The sequence below is a fragment of the Melanotaenia boesemani genome, chromosome 1 (genome assembly GCF_017639745.1).
Source record: "Melanotaenia boesemani isolate fMelBoe1 chromosome 1, fMelBoe1.pri, whole genome shotgun sequence".
NCBI classification, from domain to species: domain Eukaryota; kingdom Metazoa; phylum Chordata; class Actinopteri; order Atheriniformes; family Melanotaeniidae; genus Melanotaenia; species Melanotaenia boesemani.
The window spans coordinates 5713363-5730170 of NC_055682.1; the positions used below are offsets into that span (position 1 = coordinate 5713363).

General features: G+C 38.8%; 1 protein-coding gene across 2 annotated transcripts in view; it reads right to left on the bottom strand.

Annotated features, from left to right (window-relative positions):
- c1qtnf4 (C1q and TNF related 4) overlaps positions 1-16808 on the bottom strand; it is a 33821-nt gene that overhangs the window by 12320 nt on the left and 4693 nt on the right. The window contains exons 1-2 of one of the 2 annotated variants that reach the window (XM_041993280.1): positions 13393-13411; positions 13131-13206 (exon numbers count right to left, since the gene is read on the bottom strand). The exons of the other annotated variant lie outside the window; for it this stretch is intronic. The gene's annotated coding sequence lies outside the window, so the exon portion shown is untranslated. Of the gene's footprint in view, positions 1-13130; positions 13207-13392; positions 13412-16808 lie in introns of those variants that run through there. 2 annotated transcript variants of the gene reach the window in all.

The following is a 16808-nucleotide window of genomic DNA, read 5'->3' on the forward strand; positions in this document are numbered from 1 at the left end:
GATTAAAAATGAAGGGTGGAAAAGTCTTGATTTGTTCTTGAGGCGCCATATGCCTGTGACGGTCCTTGGCCTCTTCTTCCTCCATGGATGATTATTTTTGCTGACATGTGATCTTGATAAAATTCCTCAGACTATGATCATAACAGTGTTTGACATTCTGAGTCGGTCCGCTCAAGCTTATAAGATCTGAAGTGGCCTTCTGAAAAAGACAGAGGCTGAAACAGACTGAGGAACACACCATCTGATGTTTGTGTGTTTTCGAGCAGTGAGAAGCATCTCAGCTTAACCCCTTTGTGTCTAAAAGGTCAGCATATCAAAGATCTCAAACCTAGCTGTGCATTTCCTTTGACATTCATGCATTTCTGATTTGAAATAATGGCTTTTTAAAGCAACTTACAGTCTCAAGAACTGTCCAGAGACTTGGACAGAGCTTTTGAATTATGCTATTGTCCCAAAACATCTGCATATCATCGTGGGCGTCTTCACTGTATCACCGGTTGCAATGCGGTGATTCAGACTTATGAACATCAGCAGGTTCATTGCTATCACCTCACCATCAAATTAAGCTCTGCCTCGTAGTATCAGCACCATCTAAGCTACTCCATCTTTGTCTCAGGTTGTGTCTCTTCCTGGAATCTGCCCTGTGTCTAAAAATAGAGGGAAGAGAAAGGCTGATTTCTCCTCCCTGGGGACAGATCAATAACTGATGATTGAGATGGAGTATAAGCAGGACAGAAGGAAGGAAGGGAGATGGAAGGTGTAGAAACAGAGGGAGTCAACAAGGAGAAGCAACAGAGTGGCAGTTTCCTGTGAGGGTGGATTTTCTATAAAACAAGGATGTACGGATGTATGTGTGTGTGGCCTATATAAGTTTGTTGCGTAGGTGGAAATGTGTGTGTTTCTGGTGTTCTACTGCGTAGGTTGTTGTTAGTGTGTATCTGAAGAAATGTCTGCATGCTGTGTGGTGATCAAAGCTTTGTTTTTGTGCAAATGTGGTTTGCATGTATGAATTGTTTGCATCACCCGATATAATGTGGATGTTAGGAAACGTTGGGCAGTTGAATTTATTTTCTCGTGTTTATGGATACATGCTTGTTACACTGCACAGTGTGAGTACAGGCTATATATGGAATTATACTGTGCAAAAGAAAGAAAATAAAATCTTAATGTCTTGCTTTAGAACATCTAAGCCTATCCTCTTACACACCAAATAGACTTTGTAATTTAGCTTGTTACATCGTCTTAATTTAGCGTATTCGGTTTTAGTTTCAGCTTATAAGACTCTTGTCTACAGCTCAAAGCATGACAAGTCTGACTTCTTCCCAGTCAGCTCTAGATTTTATTTCTGCTGTGTGACTGGGCTCACATACAAGTGAGGTTCATGTATCTATAGTTTTAACACTGGATTCACATCTAATTTTAAGGTTTAAAGGTCCTGTTTTAGGATGGAGGAGCTCATTATTAATGACATGTTCTAAAAATTGTTATTACTTTAAAATCAAGTTTTCTGTTGTCCAAGTTGAAAATATAAACTCCCTGGTGATTCGTAGCCTGGTGTTCCAGGTTGTTCAAAGCTGCCTGTTTGAAAGACTGATGCGTTTGCATGTGAGGGATCTAAGCATCGCATTTTTATGATACACACTCAAGTTTTATTATATACGGTTCTCTGTCCTACAGACTGGATTCACACATGAACATGTGTTCTACGCACACGAACATCCTATATGTAAACTTATGTTTGATCTATGATTGGAGGATACAGGACTGAGGTCTTCATTCTGGTTTTGGGACCTCCAGATTTTTCTGCAGAAATCTCTATTGATGCCTGAACTTTAGTAATAAACTTCTTTTTATTATTCAAGTCAGCTACTAGAGACGTTTTTGCCTGAGAGGCAACTTTTCCACGTCTCCTGATCAAGATACATCACATGCCACGTTGTCCAGTTCTGTTTTCTATGTATTTCATCAAGTTAGAGTCCAAGATACATAAATCCCAAATAAAAATGATGTCAAAGTGCTTGTTTACAGGTGTTGGAGGGTGAGCCCCATTCATATTTTCTGAAAATCTGTTCTCAGCCTGTTCATCTCATCAGATGCTGACCTTCTGTCAGGACCCCAGTGCAGTTTTGAAAGCATAGGTTACCTTTGAAGCATTGCTTTTAGGCATGCAGGATTCCCCCAGCTGGTAGTTTAACAGCTGCAGGATGTTTCCCCATTGCATGATGGAAAATGTTTGTAAAGCATAACCACATACTTATAATCCATAAATCTAAATCTGAAAATCTCAAACCTGTAGGACAGTGGCCCTCAGGTTAGTCATCCTTGCTTTAGTTAATTTGCAACCTGACATTTCTTTTTTCCTTTTTCAGATAACACATTCCTGTTGAATGCATCAATACAAACAACAAAGCAAGAAGACAAACCTGAAGGCAGGTATAATAATAATAATAATAATAATAATAAAAACTCAGCTATCAGGAACTCCTGCTTTTTCCGTCAGTGATCACCTTCTCTTCCTGGTTTTTCTTCTGACACCCATCCACTTTGGGAGAAGTTATCCAACAACCTTTTTGAGGGCAAATCTTTCTTCTGCTCATTTTCACAGACCACATAGGCAGAGTTTTTATTTATTTATTTATGTGGTTTTGCTTTAAATGAACAATTTTTACCAACCAACAGAATCTAAGGTGTTGTGTGGAAGTTTTTTTTTTTTTTGCAGTGTTCATTTATAGATGTGTATGTTGGTGCGCATATACGTACATACACATGTGCTAATTCTTGAGTGTGTTTGCGCCAATGTGAGTGGATCTCTCCTCCATGCTGGGCCATCTGCTGCAGGTGATAACAAACACATTAGACTTCAGACAGAAGCAAAACAACCAGCCTCCAGCTCTCACCTGCTATATGAGGATTATTAGTTTGTTACCTTTAAGTCTGCTCTTAGACCCTGCTAACATGCAGTATTTCCTCCTGCTGTTGTGCATAAGCTGCGGTGTCACCATCTAAATGTCACAGAAATCCATTTAACGTTTAACCAGATGCCCCTGAAATCATTTACCAGATATGACTGCAGTTAAGAGACAGAGTTTATCTGTGATTTCAGTTTTCTGCCTGGAGCCTTAATGATGTTTTATGTTAACTGTCATTGACTTTATGCCTGGCAACCGGGCTCACTTTCAGGTGGGTTATATTTGAACAAAAATGTCAGGGGTTAATGTGGATGAGCATTTTTCTGGCATGGAATCAGTTTTTTTTATTGAAACAGGACGATTTAGTGTCATTTAGTCTGTAGATGTAATCTTTATTCCTAAACAGACATTTCATTTTCTGGTTTTAAAGACTCATTAAATTTGCCCAGAATATTGTATTTGATTTTAAAAGTCAGTTGGTGTCTTCAGGAGTTCAGCTTCGTGTACACAGTAGCATGCAAAAGTCAGCCAACCAACATTCTGGTTCTGTTAATAGAATAAAAATTACCTGATTTGCAGAAGGCATAAAGTTAAAAATGATTTTTTTTCTTTTATAGTTTTGAAGTGATAAGTTTGAAAATAACAAAAAAATAACAAAAAGAAAAAAACAGAAAAGGGCCTGGAGGAAACGTTTGAGCACCCTGCATGGTTGTAAATGAAAATCTCCCCTTGGTAATCATCAAAGCTTGCGTCTACTTGTTAAATAGCTCTCTGGCTCTTGCTTTTGAATGACACTTCTACTTCTGTGAGATTCTTAGGCTGTCTTGCATGCACTGCAGTTTTTGGGGTCTTCTGACAAAGTTGGATTACTTTAAGAACCAGCTTACTAAAGAGCTCCAGCAAAGGATTTTATTTGCTTTCATGATGTTTCCAGCCATTTTTCAGACTTTTATTTACTATGTACAGCTGCAATACCAAGAATCCACCAAGATATGTGGTACATTGCACTTGAATACACACACTCAACAGCCAAACCATTACAGATCAATTTGTTAGTGCAAATATTCAATCAGCCAATCACATGACAGCAACTAGATGCACTAGACAACTTACTGAAGTTCATACTGAGCACGAGGAAAAAAGGGGATTTAAGTGACTTTGAACGTGGCATGGTTGTTGGTCTGAGTGTTTCAGAAACTGCTGATCTACACACAACCATCTCTAGGGTTACAGAGAACGGTCTGAAGAAGAGAAAATATCGAGTGAGCAGCAGTTGTCTGGACCAGGATGTCAGAGGTTAGAGGAGAATGGACAGACTGGTTGGAGATAATAGAAAGGCAACAGGAAGTCCAGTCAGCACTGACTCCAACCAAGATCTGCAGAATAGCATCTCTGAACACACAACACATCCAGCATTGAAGCAGATGGACTACAGCAGCAGAAGACACACCGGGTGCCTCCTGTCAGCTAAGAACAGGAAACTGAGGCTACAATTCACACACACTCACCAACACTGGACAATAGAAGACGGAAAACTTTGCCTGGTCTGGTGAGTCTCTGTTTCAGCTCCATATTCAGATGGTAGAGTCAGAATTTGGTGGAAACATCATGAAAACATGGATCCATCCTGCCTTGTAAATTTGTATGCCACAGACCAGGACCACAGGAGACGAGGAAATAGAACCTAAATGCAGGAATGTGGCAGGTAAGCTTAAGTGAAGGAACTTTGCAGAGGAAACAAAGGTGCTGCACAAAGAAGAAACCAACTCCACAGAAGACCAAACTCAGAAATCACTTGCTGATTAACTGAAATAAACACAACTGGTGACAAAACCATGACTAGTAACAACAGAGACTGACACAACAAGATAATACAACACAACAAAGGCAGTAAAGTACATAGAATACAAACAAAATAAATTAGGAAACAGAACAAGAGGACTAAAAGACAAGCGAGACCAGAAACAATAAATAATCAGATTTTAAAACAAGAACTAAATCTTCAACACAGAAACCATCACAAAAAGACAAAAAACAAAACAAAACAAAACAAAAAAAAAACCTGTCCTTTGTTGTCTTTGTGGCACTGAGTGATGAAAACATGGTAAGGTCCCAAAAAGTGTGATGTTACTGCAATAAAGAGGAAGGCTGATAGAAACGTTTAAACCATGCAAATTTGCGAATTATTTAGGATTGTTGATTAGACTCAGTGTGTACACCTTAATGTTGCACAAGTCCAACACCTTGGACTTAGCCTTGTTTCCATGGATTTAAATTGAAACTGAAAATAAGCTCTAAGCAAAAAAAAAAAAAAGAAGCTTTTTGGGGGAGAGGTGAAATGTTGCCAGAGACGACAGGACGTCCAGTTGCCTTCGAATAAAGCTTAGGGTTGCCACGACTTTAATAACTGGGAATCTACACCAACATATCAATCTAAATTCTAAGTGTTTACGAGCTGATGTAATTTCCAGGCCATTTTCCCTGAGGACCTCCAAAGGGGCTAATAAAGTATTATTTCATTTCATTTCATTTCATAGAGCTTGTCTCAGATATACATAAAAAAAAAATTAAATCTAGGCACTCATTTTCCACTTTTCCTTTGTTTTTCATTTTCATTGTCAGCAAAATTCTGAAAATTGATAGTAACTTGTTATACAATTTTTCCCATTCAGGAAACAAAATAGGAAAAACTATTTATTTATTTAGATATTTATTTATTTTATTTAATGAGAAGCCAATAATTTGCTCTAATAATAGCTACATAGTCACTTTCCAAAAGCTACACTCAAAGCAAAAATCAAATCTGTACTTGGGGGAGCCGTTTCAATCTTTTTGTGTAAATCAATCTTTTCTCCCTCTCCATGATCAATCTCCCAACCCACTCCCTCACACCACCTCCCTCCTTTCTCATTAGATCAAAGCCAGACAAAGATCCATTGTTGTATTGTATAGACAAGCTCGACTGCCGGCCCAGAATAACAAAGAAATACTCATTGCACACATGCATGGGTCCACACTCACTGTTGCTCCTTCATTTACACACAGTGAGGATGTTTCAGCTGTTTTATATCATTAGTATGTGGTGTCTTACACGACTCTGTCCAAAATCTCCCCCTCGCTGACTTCTTCTTACATAACGGGCAGCCCAAGGTTTGCTCGGGATCTGACAGCTAATCAAGTTTTCAGACACTTATATTGTGTCAGCACTTTACTTACAGCTCGAGAGGGACTTTTGGTATGGAGTTATGAAAACGGAAACACAGCTTAGTGAAAAAAATCCTATAAAATGTTTTAACGTCTAAGCAAGATTCATCATCCTTTATGTCCAGACTCAAAAAAAACATGAACTGAAGGCACAAGACTCCATTTTTATCCACGCTTATCTGCTCACAATAGATGAATCAGCTTTTGCTTTACAAGTTTAAACAAAAACCTATTGTGAAGCTTCAGCCCAAGGCCAGCATCCCCTCCTCCTCCACTCATCTTCATAACAGCGAAGGGAGGGGGACGGGGGCAGTGATGGAGCCTGCCCATTCCTCTTCTTCCAAAGAGCTCCTTTGAAAATAACTTTCACTGGAATCGCAGCCTTGAAAGCAACACGAGCACAAAATCAACGAGAGCAGGTCTACGTCCTGAGCTGCTGAGAGGAGAGAGGCTTGTTCCTGACTGGAAAATAATCACAGCCTCTGTCTCTTGTTTTAAGTGATTTAAAGGCTCTTTGAACCATTTCGTTTAATGATGCTAAGATTCCTAAGATGGGAATGATGTATACCATTCCAGGCTACAATCTCAACTGTAGATTCAGTAAACACTTATTTCAGACCAGTCACAAATGCTTAGATATATTGGTTTTATTAGAAAGAGCCTTTTAAATAGATAATCATTTGTACTGTTCTTTTTTTACCTTTCCATTTTTCTGGTATCTTATTTTACCTTATTGTGTGTATATATATATATATATATATATATATATATATATATATTAAAAAGGCTCTATCTAAAAAAACAATTGAATTAATAATGTGATTATTAATGTAAGTAAAATACCAATTATGAATGTTAAAATGATATTCAATTAAAAGCTTTACTAAAAAGGTAAGTACTAAGTTTACCCTTAAAAATATCAACACTCCCAGCTGCCCTTAGGTCCCCCGGAAGGCTGTTCCACAAGAGAGGACCATACAATAAAATTTGCACACTGGACGTTGTGGACACACACCGTGGCTGATTCAGCAAGAAATGCAAGAGGATATTATTGAAAAAGCAAGGAAAAGAGAGAGAAAATGACTTAGCAAAGAGAAAAAAAAGCTGGCCGGAGCTCAGAGAACAGACAGGATTCAAGAAAGAAGCCAGATTAGCCTTCATTAGGGGGTGCCAAGTGCATAAATCAGCCTAAGATCAGCAGTGCTGCTTTAAGAATATAACCCTGAAGACTTGAGCTGTTTACAAAACCACCCGTTTCATACTACTCATGCTGGGTAGTCAGCAATTTGCAGTACATACTGTGTAATATGTTTGTTGCTCACTTGTAGCTTGCAAACTTATGAACAGTTAATTTTGCAGCATGGTACAACATTTTCAAACATTTTGCAGTCAGGAAAAGCACGAAGGCTTCACAGTGGTGTGGTGGTTAACACTGCTGCCTCACAGCAACAAGCTCACTGGTTTGAGCTTACTAAATAATTACTAAATAACTTAAACATCATGTGGCTGCTACACTCAGCTGTGAAGTCATGTTGCATTCTCAGACTATATTGCAGAGTAATTTTGCATCAATGACTGAAATGCTGTGATAAAAAAAAAACACCCAGGACAGAAAAAGTAGTTGAAAATGCACTTTTTTCTATTAAGAACTTTAAGGTTGTTCACAATGTTTTCTAATAGGATAGTTCATTAAATGTAAATGTTTTGATATTGCTTTTATTGAGTTTTTGCTATTTATAGGTTAATTTGTTATTGTTTTATTGTTCCAGGCCACTTGAGATTAAATTGCACTGCATGTGGCCCCATAACTAAAATGAGTTTGACACTCGTGCTCTAAATTCTCTCTAGGAGTGAGTGTGAGTGGTTGTTTGTCTCTCTGTGTTGGTCCTGTGATAGACTGGCAACCTGTTCGGGGTGTACCCAGCCTCTCACCTAGTCACTGCTGGGATAGGCTCCAGCTTCTCTGCGGCCCTGAATTGCAATAAGTGGGAATAAAATAGGTGGATGGATGCAAAAGCATAAGTAAACAATGGCATCACTGCATTTATCTTGTCTAGGCTGGAGCCTATTCCAGCTGCTTAGTAATAACATTAATAATAGAAATGACACTATGCATGCCGCCTCTATGGCACTATGCATTATATGAGAAACAGTATGCGACGTAGTCTGGTTGCATACTGGAGATTTTTTCAAAATAGGACACCATTCAGGTACTTGGCAATATTTTTAATAAATTCTGTATTATTTCTCTATTTTTCAGGTGCTTCACTGTTCCACTCCACTGTTGAACACAGAACAAATAAAGCATCACATGAAGACGTGTATCTCAAAACGACTTGGGTTATGCATCTGCAGAGACTCAAAAATATGATGACAGCAAATCCAGGAGCACCTTTTCTTGCTCAACAGAATCTGTTTTTGGGAGAGAATATAATAAGGAGTTTCTATATGGTTTATTAGATTTGGACTATCACTATATTTCATGTTCAATGTTCAGAGAACATATGAGATAAAAAGAAAACAAAGCGCACCACACATCTCACTGTGCTTTTTCACAACCTTTTTCCTCCCCCGGCCGGCCACCTATACATGTATTCTTTTTTCCAGAATACATTTATACCTTGATCAGTGTTGTGCAGTTTAACTGAAACTGTTGTGACAGCAACAGTAACGAGAGTGGTTAATGTTACTGTGAGTGATAACTCGGTGGTGTAGAGGATTTCTCTTTGTATTGTTATTGGTACAAATGATGCTGCTGATGTTTTAAACTTAAAATTATATGGACACTTCAGGTTCCATCTCACCAAGCTATTCAGAAGAGCCAGACTGGACTGTTAAATGCACCTGAAAATATGTATGGCATGGTTTTCATTTTCTGTTTTGGCCTGAATTGATTTGGAGGACTGAATAACGATGATGATCCTGTTAAAGTGCAACGTAATGCTGAAAATGCTTGAGTCTCAGCTTTCTTATGGATGCTATTTTGCCTTGGACCATCAACTAAAACATAAAGACTTCACACACATCCTACCCAGTCTCATGGTAAATGGTCCGCATTTATATACTGCTTTACTGTACCTGGAATGACACCCAAAGCTCTTTACATCATACATCCCATTCACCCATTCACACAAGGACACCTCGACATGAACTCTACTTTGCCGAGGATCAAACCGGCAACCCTTGGGTTACAAAACCTTGCTGAGCCACGATGCCCCCACTTGGACAATTCCATACAGTCAGCAGCAGTCATTCAACATTTTTGTCCATCCACACCACAACAACTAGTCAGGAACAGCTTAACGAAGGCAACCCTCAGATTCCCTGAAGTCCAACAAACTGATGACTCAAAGGTGGCCTTACACAAAGTCAGGCAGTGGCTTCAAACCAGGTTAATGTGTATAACAGATTTCAGCATTACTTTTAGACAGGGTCATGAGAAGTCAGACAAGTTGTAAACAAGCCTTGAGACGAAGCAATTTGAAAGAGAAATAAAAGAGAACATTATTTCCCAAAGTGTCCTCTGTAAACATAAATGTCAATAATTTTATAAACTCAGCAGATAGCTGGAAGTTTGACTTCGCCTCCTGAGTGTTTTATCATTCTCTGAATGGTATGGCAGTGAGAATGACATAAAACTGAACTCAATGTAATCTAAAAAGGTCTGCTGAAACATTTACTTTGCTTCCAACTGAAATATACACTCACTGGTCACATTATCAGGTCCGCTTTGCAGGTAGCAGGTTGCACCCCACTTTACCTGCTCTACTGGATTGAGATCTGGTGACTGTGGAGGCTATTGGAGTCCAGTGAACTCATTGTCATGTTCTAAAAAGCAGGTGGAGATGATTTAAGCTTTGTGACATGGTGCTTTATCCTGCAGAAGAGTAGCCAGGTGGTGGTTAAACCATGCCAGGTTAGTACTAAGGGGCCCAAAGTGTGTCAATAAAACATCCCACACACCACTACACACCTAGAGTCTGAACTGATGATAGATGACCAGATGGATCCATAATTTCACGATGTTTCCACCAAATTCTGAGCCTACCCTCTGGATGTGGAGCTGAAATGGAGACTCATCAGACCAGCAACGATTCTCCATCTTCTATTGTCCAGTGTTGGTGAGTCTGTGTGAACTGTAGCCTCAGTTTCCTGTTCTTAGCTGACAGGAGGCACCGGGTGTGGTCTTCTGCTGCTATAGCCCATCTGCTTCAAGGTTGGACGTGTTGTCTGTTCAGAGATGCTATTCTGCATACTTCGGTTGGAACCAGTGCTGACCCAGTTGCCTTTCAATTATCTCCAACCAGTCTGCGCATTCTCCTCTGACCATGGCAAGCCCTTTTCATTCAGATGTCTGCCACCTACAAGATATTTTCTCTATTTCAGACCATTTTCTGTAAACCCAAGAGGTGGTTGTGTGTAAGAATCATAAATGTCATGGCTTCCATAATGAAGTGACTGGGAAGAAGCTAAGGAGCACACCTGAAATGCAAGAAATACTACAAGCTCCAAGCTAAACCACGAATTTGGCCCTTAGTGAATGTGTTCATCATCTGTTCATTTCTAGTTAAGTTTAACCAGTCTTGAGGGATGTGATTCTCTAACAGCTCAGATTTAGATCTTGTGCAGCAATTAAAGAAGTGAGTTTCATATTACCGGATGGAATTATTGGCAAAACCGTACAAATAAAGCAGAAGTTGTGAATTATTAGTGGGCTTTAAAATGTCGTACACTAGAACTGCATCCTCAACTACCTCTTTTATATTATGGTCAATAGAGTTCAGTGCACTGTGGGATGCACATAATAAGTGCAAAACCTCCCAAAGGACTTCACTGACCTTTCACATCTATCCAGTGTAGCTTCTTTGAAAATAAATAAATAAATAAAACAAAATCAATACATGTTTTGGTTGGTTCTATCAGAGGTACCAAATGACCAAACCCAATGAAAAACAACCAACCTGAGCTCATTAGAAAGAACACAAAACTATGTTTTTCTTAAATCACTTCATTTACTAAATTTGTGTTGCTTATGTGTGCTTCCCCTTACATCTAGATTAAATCCCAGCACATAAATCTTTTCATAATGGCCAACGCTGGCTGTTCTGTTTGGTGATGGATGTGACTGATGTTCTGAAGCTGCCTCAGTCAGACACCGACCTGCTGAAAGGTCGAAATCAAAGCACAGGCATCAGAGGGAAGATGGGTACAAAAGTTCACACCTCTGACTGGAGGCCAGTATCAGAATGCGCTCTTGTGTGAAGGGCAGGGTGATAATTACGTCCTTTATGAGGACAAGTGGCTTTAAGATGGGAAAAGGAGTGTGGATGTCTGAAATCACAGGATTTCAGAAATTATTACATGTCTACAATCACATCACAGTTAATATATCCAGCTCCATAGATGTCGCACACAATATGACGCAGCGAACAAAAACTCTCTTATCCTTTCCACACAAATATTACAGCCATGTTATCAGAACATCTACATCTTGGAAAACATTTCCACCAAGCCTGTCTTTGCATTTGGACAAAGATGCTAAACCAAATAAAAATCTGCATTTCTCAAGATACTGGTGTACTAGGGATGGGCGTCTCGACTCTGTCGAGTCGATGCTTCAATATCTGCTGATCAAAATATCAGATTCAACACTTTTTTGAATATCAAGATACCACGGTGCTAATATCAATTCTCTGTTTTAATATTTTACTGGTTTAATTCAGGCTCTTGAGCATTGTTTCATTATAATACTACTGTATATTGTATTTCATTATATTCAATCTAAGGAAGTTAAATGATAATATTGATTTTTGTCTAATTATCCATTTAAAAAGATTCTAATATTTCATTTAATTTACTTACCAGTATGTTTCATTATAATTTACAAGTATTTATTTCAAGTATGTTTGTCGTATCAACAAAAAAAATGTTGGTATCACCTATTATTACCATGCACATGTAAACATGGCTTTAATGGATCATACTGATAGATATGAAAATAAAAAGGATTTTATGGAACATTTTGTTACTATCAACGACATCTATTGGTCAAATTAGAGATAGCAATCATCTGAAATACTGTCTGACAGCAAACGCAAGTTTCCAGTAAACTCTGCAGATTAAATTAGCTGGAGGCAGACCGGTGCAGAAGTTAAGGTTTAAAAAAAACACAACAACAACAACAACAAAAACAAAACGAACAAACAAACAAACAAAAAAACAAACAAACAAAAAAAAAACAAAAACAAATTGAAGACTGGCAGAACTTGAGCTGGCCTAGAATAAATGAAACCAAGGGGTGTATGGAGGAGAACTAACAAGAAACAGTTGATGTGAATTAGCAAACTGAGTGCACTCATGACAGGAAGCAGAAAGAACAGAATATACAAGGGAAAACCTAGAAAATAACACAAGAAAAACAGAACTAAACATGACAAAACTACAAAGACCAAAACAAAGAACATGACAGACTTGTATTAAAAAAATGAAGCATAGGCTCAGTTTAGACAGGCCACGGAGTAAAACTCAGAGGATAAATCTGCTGTTCAGAGGGCACAAAACTACTTTTGCTTTTACACCTTAACTGCTTCCTTCTCACATTGCATCACAAACCCACTCATCCTCCTTAATCAAATTACATCGAATTAATCAGTCACATATGTCACTAATGCCTCTGTTCGACTGTGTGCTTGATTAACTACGGCAAACACTGTATGCTGCTGGACACTTGAATTTCCCCAGCTGGAGATGCAGTATGTCTTTTCTTATCTTTTGATGCCTACATTTACATTTTGCACTCAAATAGGCTGGAGAGTGTCACACACACACACACACACACACACACACACACACACACACACACACATATATATATATATATATATATATATATATATATATATATATATAGAAATGTTTTGTTTTGTGAGAAGCTCCATAAACTCCAGGTGGATGTCTCCACAATTTAACAAACAGATAACAGCAACACAGGAGCACCACAAGGGACTGTACTCTCACCATTTCTCTTCACCTTGTACACCTCAGGCTTCCAATACGACTCTGAGTCCTGTCATCTGCAGAAATACTCTGATGCCTGTGCAGTTGTGGGGTGTACCAATAACGGACAAAAAGCAGAGAACTGGTTGGTTAGTTTGTAGGACGGTGCAGAAACAATCACCTCATCTTGAACATAAACAAAATGATTGTGTATTTTAGGAGGAAGAAGAAGAAACAAAGCACTGTTTACATCCCCACAGAAGAGGTGGATGAATACAAATACCTTGGAGTTCAGCTGGAAAACAGACTAGATTGGAAAAGCCATCTACAGAAAAAACAAAGCAGACTGTAAGCTAAAATCAGTCAATGTCTGCTCCAAGATGTTTCATATCTTCTGTAAGTCTGTTGTTGGAAGTGCAATCAGCTTTGCAGCATCTGCTGGGCCAGCAGAACCAGAGCCTTAAAAAGACTCAACAAACGGATCCAGAAGTTCTGGTTTTGTTCTGGGGATTGATCTGAAGCCACTGGACTGGTTGTCCAGAGAAGAATGCTGCGTAAGCTGCCGGTTATAATGGACAATTCTTCACACCTTTTACACAACGCAGTGAGGAAACAACGTAGTGTGTTCACTTATTTATGACAATTATTTCTATTTATAAAAACATGAGAAAACAGTATAATTCAGGGCACCAATGAAGTATTTTTAATTTACTAAGGTTTATTTTGACTTTAGTTAATCTAATTCAATTTAATTTAGTTTAATTTTTTCATTGTCCAGGGTTGCCAACAGTCTGAAAGAGCAACACATGAGGTGGGGGAGCACTTTTATTTCTAAATAATACTTTATTGTTAAGATGTTCTGTCCTGAGACTAATGTGCATGAACTCAACAAGGAAAGATTCTTAATTAATTAATTAAATTTTTAAGTCTTAAAACATTTCTTTTCTCATGTGCCTATGCATGAAATCTGCACGGTAACTTTTTTTTAACTCATCTTGCTTTTAATCATTTTAATTTAATTTATTATTTTATTGTGATTATGTGTTGATGCCTTTTACTATTCTAAATATCTGTAATGTCTTTGTTTTATGTAAAGCACTTTGAATTGTCCTGTACATGAAATGTGATATACAAATAAACTGCCTTGCCTTGCCTTATAGAAATTACAATCATGAATTTGATCAGATTTTGTGGTGTAACAGATAATATGCTGCATATAAGTGCATGGCAATGCTTTGTAAACCCTTGCAAAGCTGCATCTCTGAGAGGCTTCCATTCTTATTTTTCTGTGGCTTTCAAGGTCATTTAGTTTGTTTTCAGTCTCTAGAGAAGGAAGCTACGTCAATACCCTCTCCTCATCGTGACCACTTAGTGTGTTCTCACTTGTGTGGAATTCAAGAGAAGCTGCATCAGTACAGATCAGAATTAAATGAGAATATGATAAAATCTGTGTTTTCAAGTATTTCTGTTCCTCCTCTCAAGGATTTCTCCCTTTACAAAAGTAAAATGGCTGTTCTAGTAAGCAGCTCTTTGATTCTAAGAATCAGAAATCACCCAGTTTGTACCACTGATGTTTTGCCGAGTTGAAAATATTTTCAAAATATAGATAAAATGAAATAAAAGTCTTGATTGATTGAATCAGACAATAAAAACTGAGCAAGAAATGTAAGATCATTTACAAATGAATGCCTTAATCTTAACGTTTCTAGTTTCTCTGCAGCCCTATGCACACATCCCACCCAGCTCCTTGGACAACTAACATGCATTGGGTCCTTGTAATCATACTCAGAGTGAGCCAAAGCAGCAGTCAGCCAGTCCAGGCTGCTGCCTTGCTCGTGTCCCGTCTGTCATGGGTGGATCGAACCCTGCTGTGTTTCCTGGCAAGACACCAGCTTGCTGCTATCGCTTCCTTTTCTTCTTCACTCTCTGTCTTTGCAGCATTAGTGGGTGGAATGACAGCTTTGAGTGAGCAGCGTCTCTGCTCCAGGTTTTCTTTGTACTCAGACAGTGCCAAGAGAACGACAAGGTTTACGTTTTAGATTTGAGATCTCTTCTATTGTGAGCCACAGCTGAAAATCCTGGCTTACATCTCAAAGTCTTGTTTCTTTTATATTTTGTCTGTCTTTTTGTTTGACTTTTCCCTTCCTGCCATGCATCCAGTCCCCAGGCCGGTCCATGTGTCTACAGCTGAGCAGGCAGCTGACAGCACGCTGACAAGTGTTGAGGATGGGAGGATGAGAAGCAATGGAGGGAGGGTGGAAGAGGGATTAATGAGAGGGACAGGAGCAGTAGGGTTCTGTCACTGCACCTCCAGATAATAGCTCCACCAACTCTCTTTGATTTCTCTCCCAAGTGACCGGGTTGCTACATCAGCTTGTCGCTGGGAGGTTAGGGTAGAGGTGCACATTAGACACCCCAGCTCTAATACCAACCTCATAAAACAGAGAATAATAAATCCAAAAAGGTTCAACACTAAGAAACTGTAGGAGAATTTATTTTAGATTATCTCTGCACCCAGGATCCCCACCCAGCATGCTCTTACCCTATGATTTTTACAACAAATGCTAAACACAGAGAGGTGCAAGAGGCAGCAGCAGGAGAAGGGTGTGGAAAATCCCCAAACTGCAAACTCACAACCCAAAGCTGCTACAGAACAGTGATCCATTACACACAGATATGCAGCTTCAAGATTAAAACCACTGAAGGGTGAATATAATAACATCACAATGTAATAAGCTGCAGGGAAACCACATGTCCTGTTACTGAGCTGAAGTTACTTCACACATATCACCCTTCGAAGCATTGTTGCAGTCCAAGAACCAACTCCCATCACTTCCCCATTCCACACATTCTTCGTCATTCTTTGCTGTGTAAGTTACACCTGATAATGGCTGGTAGCTTCCTACAGTTTCCAACCATTAGATTTTCTATTAGCAAATTCTTTTCAGGGAAAATATTCCAGATTATAAGTACAACTGAATGCATTTAATCATACATTTGTTTAAATAGTTTTCATTTATATTTTTTCATGAAAATGCTGAACAACAATTCAATATCATTAAAGGAATTTTAGAAAAAAACACAAAGTAATGACACAGCCAAATGCACAGGAATGCACTATGTAGGACTGGAGAGATGGGTTTAGTTTCAGGAAAATGTGTGTGTGCTTCTGTGTGTGTGTGTTGAGGATGTTGCAGGAGACAGATTAGTGTATCACAGAGGGATTATCTGATGACTGAAAGACATCCCCTGGTGCAGTACTGTTGCGTATCTTTGCTGAGGGCTTTTTCTATGACTTGTTTAGAACTGATTCACACAAAGTAATCCAAACCTTAAGGTGTAAAGATTAAAATAATCTAATTTTTCTTCCTCCCTCTCCACTTCTCACGTCAGCTTTTGCATTTACACTCATTGTGTTTGCAGCTGTACGATGCGATTGGCTGCAGTTTGTCAATAATCTCACGTGACTGGTTTCATTCTGCTTCAGCTTCTGTGCCCTGTGTGGGATGCTTGTTGTGCTTTCAAGCTTGGCAAGCGCAGTACGAACAGACCTCCACTGCTTTGAGTGTTCTGGTTGGGGCTTGTTAGGATGTACAGCAAAACTGTATTTGCAAAAATCCCACATTCAGTTTTTATTTGAAGCATACTGGCATGATTACTGCTCAGCCTGCAGATTTCATCTGCACAGCTGTGCAGAAC